The sequence below is a fragment of the Xiphophorus couchianus genome, chromosome 7 (genome assembly GCF_001444195.1).
Source record: "Xiphophorus couchianus chromosome 7, X_couchianus-1.0, whole genome shotgun sequence".
Lineage (NCBI taxonomy): Eukaryota > Metazoa > Chordata > Actinopteri > Cyprinodontiformes > Poeciliidae > Xiphophorus > Xiphophorus couchianus.
In genome coordinates this window covers 31,053,998-31,061,798 of record NC_040234.1, presented here as the reverse complement: position 1 = coordinate 31,061,798, position 7,801 = coordinate 31,053,998, and positions in this window count along the sequence as shown.

Here is a 7,801-nt window from a genome sequence, read left to right as displayed (position 1 = left end):
CTGTTTACGTTTCCCCTGTCACCCTTTGCTTTCTGGACTCTGTCTTTTTAATACATGAGAGTAAATGTACGTCAAGAGTTTGTGCTGAGAGTCCGTGAGAAGTCTCAAATGTACATCAACAAACTCCAGGACACACATTAAACGTGTCCTTCAGAGAGACAGATGACACAAACGTCTTGATTTCTTGGAGATTTCACAGACATTTTGTCATCAGCGGTGAAACAAGTCTAGATTCTCCAGAATAATCTGGAAAATCTCAGTGGTCTCCAGCTTGGTATGGCAAGTATTTAATGAAATAATAATAATAAATCTCTTGCACAGAATTTGTGTTCTGCATCTTTAAAAATATATAGATATTTTTAATTGTATCTATACAGTTTTCTTTTGTTCCTGGGTTCTCTTAAAGTATCTAGTTTGTGTGCAGCATTTACCTATAAGGGTCAAAAAATGTTCCCTGCTAAGGAAGACCCGACAATCAGATATTAATGAACATACTGTTTATTAATCAATGGCAAATGATAAGGGTAATCATTATTTAATGATTTCATTAAGTAGTGATTACACAAGTACAATAAATAATTTTCTCCATAGAGAATCCAGTTTGATCCGAATTCAGTTCAAATTAGTCCAATTATCTCTAATCCATTCATATAGATATGTTTACATCCAAATATGTACTGTATAGTTAACTCTTAAGTAGAATAAAGTAAAACAAGTCAGTTGATCATAAAGTGGTAAAAAGCAAAACAACAAAACCAAAAATATATTCTGCAGCAGTTCTTCATCCTAAGAAAGCCAGGACCACTACTATTGTGTACATTAAAATGTAAAAAAGATATTTTCATAAACTTAACGGACAAGCCACCAATTTTTGGAGACATTTTTAGAGAAATGGAAAAAAAAAGAAACATGTGTAACCATAATTATCATTGTGTGTATTTGGAGGAGGAAACTTGCAAACCTGAGAACAAATCCCACCTGTGAAGAACAGGGATGGAGTCATGCAGTCAGGATGTCTTGCTGTAGGAGGGACTGGTGCGCTTCAAGGAAATAGATAAAGAGGAATGGAAAAAGTTTCAGTTCAGTATTGTAAAAAGAAAAAAACTTTTGGAAAGTTGCCCAAAACATCTGAGGAAGTTATTTAGCTTAGAAGGCAATCCTTATAATAACTGAATCATTTCCTACTAATCATTCAGTTTCTGTATGAAATGTGTATTTTAGAAGGAAGATAGAAGTAGCTAAAGATTTGCCACCCAATCAGATTTAAAAAGGAAACCAGTGATTAACATGAAGAAAACAAACTACACATCAGAACATGATCCCAGCAGCAGTGAATGTATCCATGGTAGCTCTAGTTAGTAAATACAAGAGAAAATGAGACAGAAAAATACAAAGAAAAAATGTCTACTTATTATTGGACAGACAATTTTAACATTATTCAGGAAGTTTCTGAATTATATTTTCCTTCCGTCTTTCAGAACAATATAGCCACTACCATATTTGCCTGTAAGAACTCTAATAATGATATCGTGTTTAGTTAGTATTAGGTTTTCAAGGCTTGTAGCTTTGAACATTGCAGCTGAATTATACAGTTTGCTATCAGATGTGAGGATTTTGCCTCTTGTGATTTAAGAATCCTTCTTGGCAATGCTCCAGTGTGGATCTGCCAAAAGCTGAGGAGCTCTTCTCAAAGATTTTCTATGTGAAAGATGCCAAGGAAATCATTTCATTATGAAATTAAAATAGCTATGTTTTTAGACATACTTATACTGTATTTTATAAAATTAATTTTTTTATCAAATAAAAAATAAATCCAAATGTTTTCTTTTGGAGGGGTTGTTGTTTTCTATCATACCGGATTTATGTCACATTACAGTTTTCAGCTAAGTAAATATTGTAAAGACAAAATATAAGCTTGCAATGGATGTCAAATGCTAGAAAACTAATTAGATCCCTGTTGACTATGAAAACGGTTTCTTATTTGATAAGTGTTCCTAAATGATTAGTGAAAATCTAGTGCTATTAATTCACTTGTGGCTGATGTGTAACATGTTTCAGCATGGAAAAAGCGCTCTGAGTGTACACAAGTGTCAAGAACTGTTGAAAGTTATAACTAAAATGTTTTCTCAAGCTCTCTTGGTTTCAAACTCTTTATGGGCCCATTTTCTGAGACTCAGTTCCTAAGAGCAAAAAGTTGCAGCCTCTACAAACACATCTTTTATGTTGGAACTCCAAAAGCATAGTTTGGTATAAATCAAGAGGCTCTAGTGCTGGTGTTAGTCAAATGCACCAAACCCTGCCTTTTTACCATAGAATACACTCAGGGCTTAAAGTTACATCACAACAACAAAATCAACATCCCTCACCTTAAACAACACTTTGGGAGATGATGCTAAAACCTGACTATAACTGTTTTTAAAGCTATAAAAAAAGATTGACTGAGTTTGTCCTCAACAAATACCAAAACAGTACAACATTTAGAATATATTATAATACAAATGTCTTCAGCAATCATGATTTATAGCTACTGTTTCTTTGCTTAGAATCACAGAAAATGCAAACTTTTCCTGGTGAAATGCTTCACTGTGGTCTATTTTCTGTTGAAATTAATGAGAGGTCGGTGGGAAACAACGGGGTCCTTATTCAATAATTTAAACAGCTCTGTTTACAAAATATGCTCTTTGCAATTTACAAATGGACAAAAGGACCTTGTTTGTTCCACTTGCTAAATGAGGTGACAGTTTCTCAGCCTGTTAGCTTCAAATTAAAGATCTGAGCTTTATACTGCAAGAACAGGCACAGAGCTCGTCAGCTCCCAGTGGAAATGGTTAGTATTTTCTGAGTATTATTGTATGATGTTAACGTTTCTCTGAAAAGAAGGGACTTTTAATCATAGAAATAATACAGTTTTCTATTTTGTGCAGAATTTCAAAACTTGCAGCTGTTCATGGAAAAAGTGGCAGCAAATTTTCTGCATGTAGCCTACCTCTTTCACCTAATACATGAAAACAGATCTTTGATTTTACTTTTACATTCTCTGAATGCTGGATGTGGTCTTCCACCAGAGATGGTTTAGGAGGTTACGATGCTTACTGTCCTGACTGTCATTTACTCAGAGTTTGCTCAGAGTTGCACTTGTTCTGTCAGGAGGAACGGGTGCAATGGGTGAGGAAATGTCTTTGACTTTGAAGACTTTAATAAATAAATCTCTTCCAGATTCTTTTTCTCATTGTGAAATTTAGCACATAAAAATAAATTTGGTGATTCTAACTGACCTAAAAAATGAGACGTTTGGTCTAATTTAACGTCTGGCAGTGAGAGAAAAGGTTTGTGGTTTCAACTGTAAATAATCATCTAATGAAGAAGAATTTATAAAGCTGTACATGAATGAACTGATAATTTTATTTATTTTTTTTACAAGGAAAAATTCTGCTTTGGTCCTACGGTCACTCTGACCAGGCTTTAGTTTGACTCCAAGTTTTATACAAATCACTTTCTCTCCAAACTGAGATTGATTAGAAAAGCTTTTCCAGTGGAAAGATGCTGACAAGTGCTAAAATTTACAGAACCGCGCCTCAAACCAGAACCTGAACTCTCACTTTAGAGAGAGGGAACAAAGCAGAGCAAGAGGAAAACATCAAACTGATCATAATCCTGTAACACTCTGCATCCTTTTAACTCCATCAGTAGTCAAGCCTTTCCTTCATCCCTCATCCTGCATCCAAAGCACATCTTAGGCAACAGAGGTATTTATCACAAGACCCTAATACACTCTCGATATACAGAAAATCCAAGTCTTTTGCAAAGAATTACTGTCCTGTAAGAAGAAAAAAAAATTGGACAATTGTAGAGAGAATGACAAATGGACAGATGGAGGGAAGAAAGAGGAGGACAGTTGGAGGGTCCTGACCTGATAAGAACCCCTCACTTGGTCCATCCATCTCCTCCACTCTGTCCTTTACAGCCTTCCAGAGGATAACACAGGATCTGGGTGAGAATCTGTCCACCGTTTCCTGGTGCCAGCACATGGCACTCGTCAGTGTTGTGAGAAGATCAACTTTTGGCTCCAGTATCACACTGGTATCGACTCAATCCTGTACCCAAAGATGGACCGGCCATCTGGAGAGCTGGGAGAGTTAAAGGGATGAAATTGGATCTTCTAAACTTTCAACCTCAATCTGAACTTAGCCGTGACTACAGTCAAGATGGAAAACTTAGAGATTTTAGTTCCTCCAATTAGAGAAATTGTTCCTTTTTAGACATTAGAATCAACTTTGTACTTTTAGACAAAATGTAATTTCTTTCATTTTGCTTGGGGATGAATTTCAGCTTTTCAGACTGCTTATTTCAGCATTTAATGTTATTATGTCAATATTTTAAAATACCAGTTGTATGTACTTGGCCAAAATTATTAAGAGAAACTTAGAAGCACTAGAGCTGTAGGTTTATCACAAAATCAAAAGTTTGTGGTTGTAATATGAAAATTTTGAACTTATTCAAGGGATGTAACTTCACAATTCTTAATTTTGGAAAAGTAAAGAGATACAAACAGAATAAGTTGCTAAAACAGAGAAGGGAGTTACACACCTGGTTTCAGGTGCAATGTAGCAAACCAGATTCTTTTGATGTCAGACTAGGCATCAAACTAAATTCACTCTAGGATTTATCATCACTTGCTGCATGAATTCTTAATAAAACTAATGAAGGTTTAGGAGATAATGGATCTGTGGCCCATCTGTGTGCAATATCCTTTTCCTGCCATTCCTGTCCATCTACCCTCACTGCTCACTCTTCACACCTTTTCCCTTGTATCTCCACTCATTTCAGTTTTTTTCAGGATCTGGTTTTGCAGTAAAACTTGACATTGCTCTTGGAGAGAATGTAACGCAATGGTTTAACAACCAGTCAAAGATAACAGATGCAGAGTTTTCTTTCCTTTTTTTTTTTTTTACTCAGAACTAAAACTTTACAAGAATCTTTTAGTCCATATATGTTTATACCCTCTTTGACTCTTTTCTTATTTTTTTGCCTCCAGCCAGTAGAGCACAACTCTTCAGCCACACTGTATAAACTCGGATATGGACGGAATAAAGAGCCAGATGTATTTTGGGCTGATTTTAATTGCTCATGTCATGCTGGTCCCTTTGCTCTGGCAGGCTGTTTCAGAATTGGATGAGCCTATAGGCTCATGGCTGTGTCTGTGTGAAAGACAGAAGCAGCGGTGATCCTCAGAGGAAAGCTTTAAATTTAGTCCTTCCCAAAGAACCTTTTAACTAATCCAGAAAGTTTATTCACAGACTGGTTCATGCGGCATATTAAGGCCCTCAACTAATTCTACAACTTCGGTAAACCCCACAAATTTCAGACCATGATTACGTGATTGATGGATGGGATGTTTGTTTGTGTGTAATTTAAGAACTAATCTCAGGGTAATCAAGTCCACAAACCTCATTTAGTGCAGCACAAAGTGACATCAAATTACTTTCATTAACGTCTCCCTTTGAACACACATTAAGACGGATAAATCACACTTTGTTTAAGGAGTTGTAGTTGTGGAAGGAGGTCTACAGGAGCTCAGAAGTGTTTGTTAAAACAACAGTGATGTCATTTGACAAGCTAAATGTATACCCAGAAGGTCAGATGAAAATATTTTTGCAGAATCTATATTTCAAGTCATCCCTCATTTGTTTAGATTTTGCTTCCAAGCTGCCAGACTGACACATGAACGTTCTTGTTATATTTGAACGTGGTTGTGCTCAATACATCTTCAAGTTTCCTGGAAAGTCAATCTAAATCTTAATATATGTTTATATACTGTATATATATATATATATATATATATATATATATATATATATATATATATATATATATATATATATATATATAGTTTGTGTTCTTTGGTTACTAGCCATCTATCTCTGGCATATAAATCTCAGTTTTTTGTACCCAACATCTTGCAAAGGTACCCAAGTGTTCCCACTATATTTTAATCAATACCAAAGATAGCAGGAGGCATGAAATAGGATTTTAGCCCCAACAAGGTGATTCTCAAAGAACTATTAGCTGAAAACAGCAGATGATTAACTGGAGAATGAGGCTTCTCTCAGGTCATGTACCAAGTCTTTGTTGTATTTCTCCAACTTAAATAATTAACTTGAAAAAATGTTCATGTCATATAGATGCTTATTTTTTTTTAGGCCTATGTGTTCTTGGCTTTCACCATGTCTTGCCTTTTTGTCCATTCCAACTTCTGTTTTCTACTAATGTAGTCAACATCTACCATATTAATTTTGGTAGATAAGTATATTGATGTATCATGGAGTTTGAAAAACAAAAGAATCTTAAATCCAACATTTAATTTAATTATATATTCTTTGTTGATTGTTTTATTTCACACTCCATCACTAATGATTTCTATCTGGGCCATACTACTCTTAGGAAATCTGAGAAGTTATGGCTCTTCATCCAACAAAAGTAACAGAGTTATATCCTGACTGGTGAAAACTGGCACAGCCAAACATTTTACATCATATATTAATACATTTATGTTCTATAGGAGTCCTCAGGCGCTGGTGTCCTACAAGTTTTTAATGTGTCCCTGACTCACCACACTTCAATAAAATGAATGAAATCTGAAATATTCAGGAGGTAATTCAGCTTTTTAAATCAACCAAGAGGCATTTATTCTGTCAATGTTGATCACTGAATATGGACCAGGTGTGAGGCTAGTGTCTCAGTGCAGTTGTAAGGAAACTAATGGGAACCGGTGAGAAGGAACGGCTGGAATCAACTAAAAAAAACCATCCTGAAAATACAAAAAACAGCACATGACTGACAGCAAACTGCTGTTTTTAATTAAAAACTTCTGTTTCACCCCATAATTCTGTGAGGGAACATTTCTTCAAACTGGTCAAAGTTGACTGGAGAAGGAATGGAGTATATAAAAGACTTGAGACTGGCAACAGGAAATTGGCCCTAAACATACAGCCAGAGTTATAATGGGGTAACTTAGGTCAAACTATGTTCATGTTAGAATGGTCAAGTCAAAGTCCAGACCAAAATACAGTCTAGAATCTGTTAAAACTGGTGTTCACAGATGCTCTCAGACCAATCTGTCTGATCTTTAACTAAGATACAAAAAACAGGAGGAAATTCAGTTTTCTTAATGCATAAAGTTGAAAAAAATTTCTATTTAATTAATTTCAGTTTATTCATTTAGTATCGATTCACAACAAATGTTAACTGCACACTGCAAAAAAAGGTTGAAGTTCATGCAATTTATACAAGTAAATGTATAAACAATCTAATCGTATGGGGAGATATACATTTATTTAAATAAATCACTGCCGTTAACTTCAGTCTATTTTGCCAATTGCTAAAAAGTTTTGGTCTCAGGAAACTGAGGCAGTTGCATCAAGTCATTGAATTTGCAGCAATCGCTCCTCCTGAGTAAACATCTAGCAACAGAGGACAGTTCAAAGCATTGAGGTTAATACTGGAGCAAATACAATCTAAATCTATAACAGGAGTGAAAAATGGTTCTGAATACAAAAGCACGACTCACTGTTCTGATTTTTCATAGTAGAAATCGTTTATAAACACATTGTGTTTTAATAAAATAAGTTAAAGTTAGTGCACGTATGGTGACAAAGTTTAACAAGTGGGAGTCCTTTTAAATGCCACTGTGCATGAAGAAACCCCCTCAACGTGGATCAATGGATCAAAAACAAACATAAGTCTGTCGCCTTCACTCTCCCCTCAGCCTGATGGGTGCAAGCGACGAAGACATGGAGAGGAT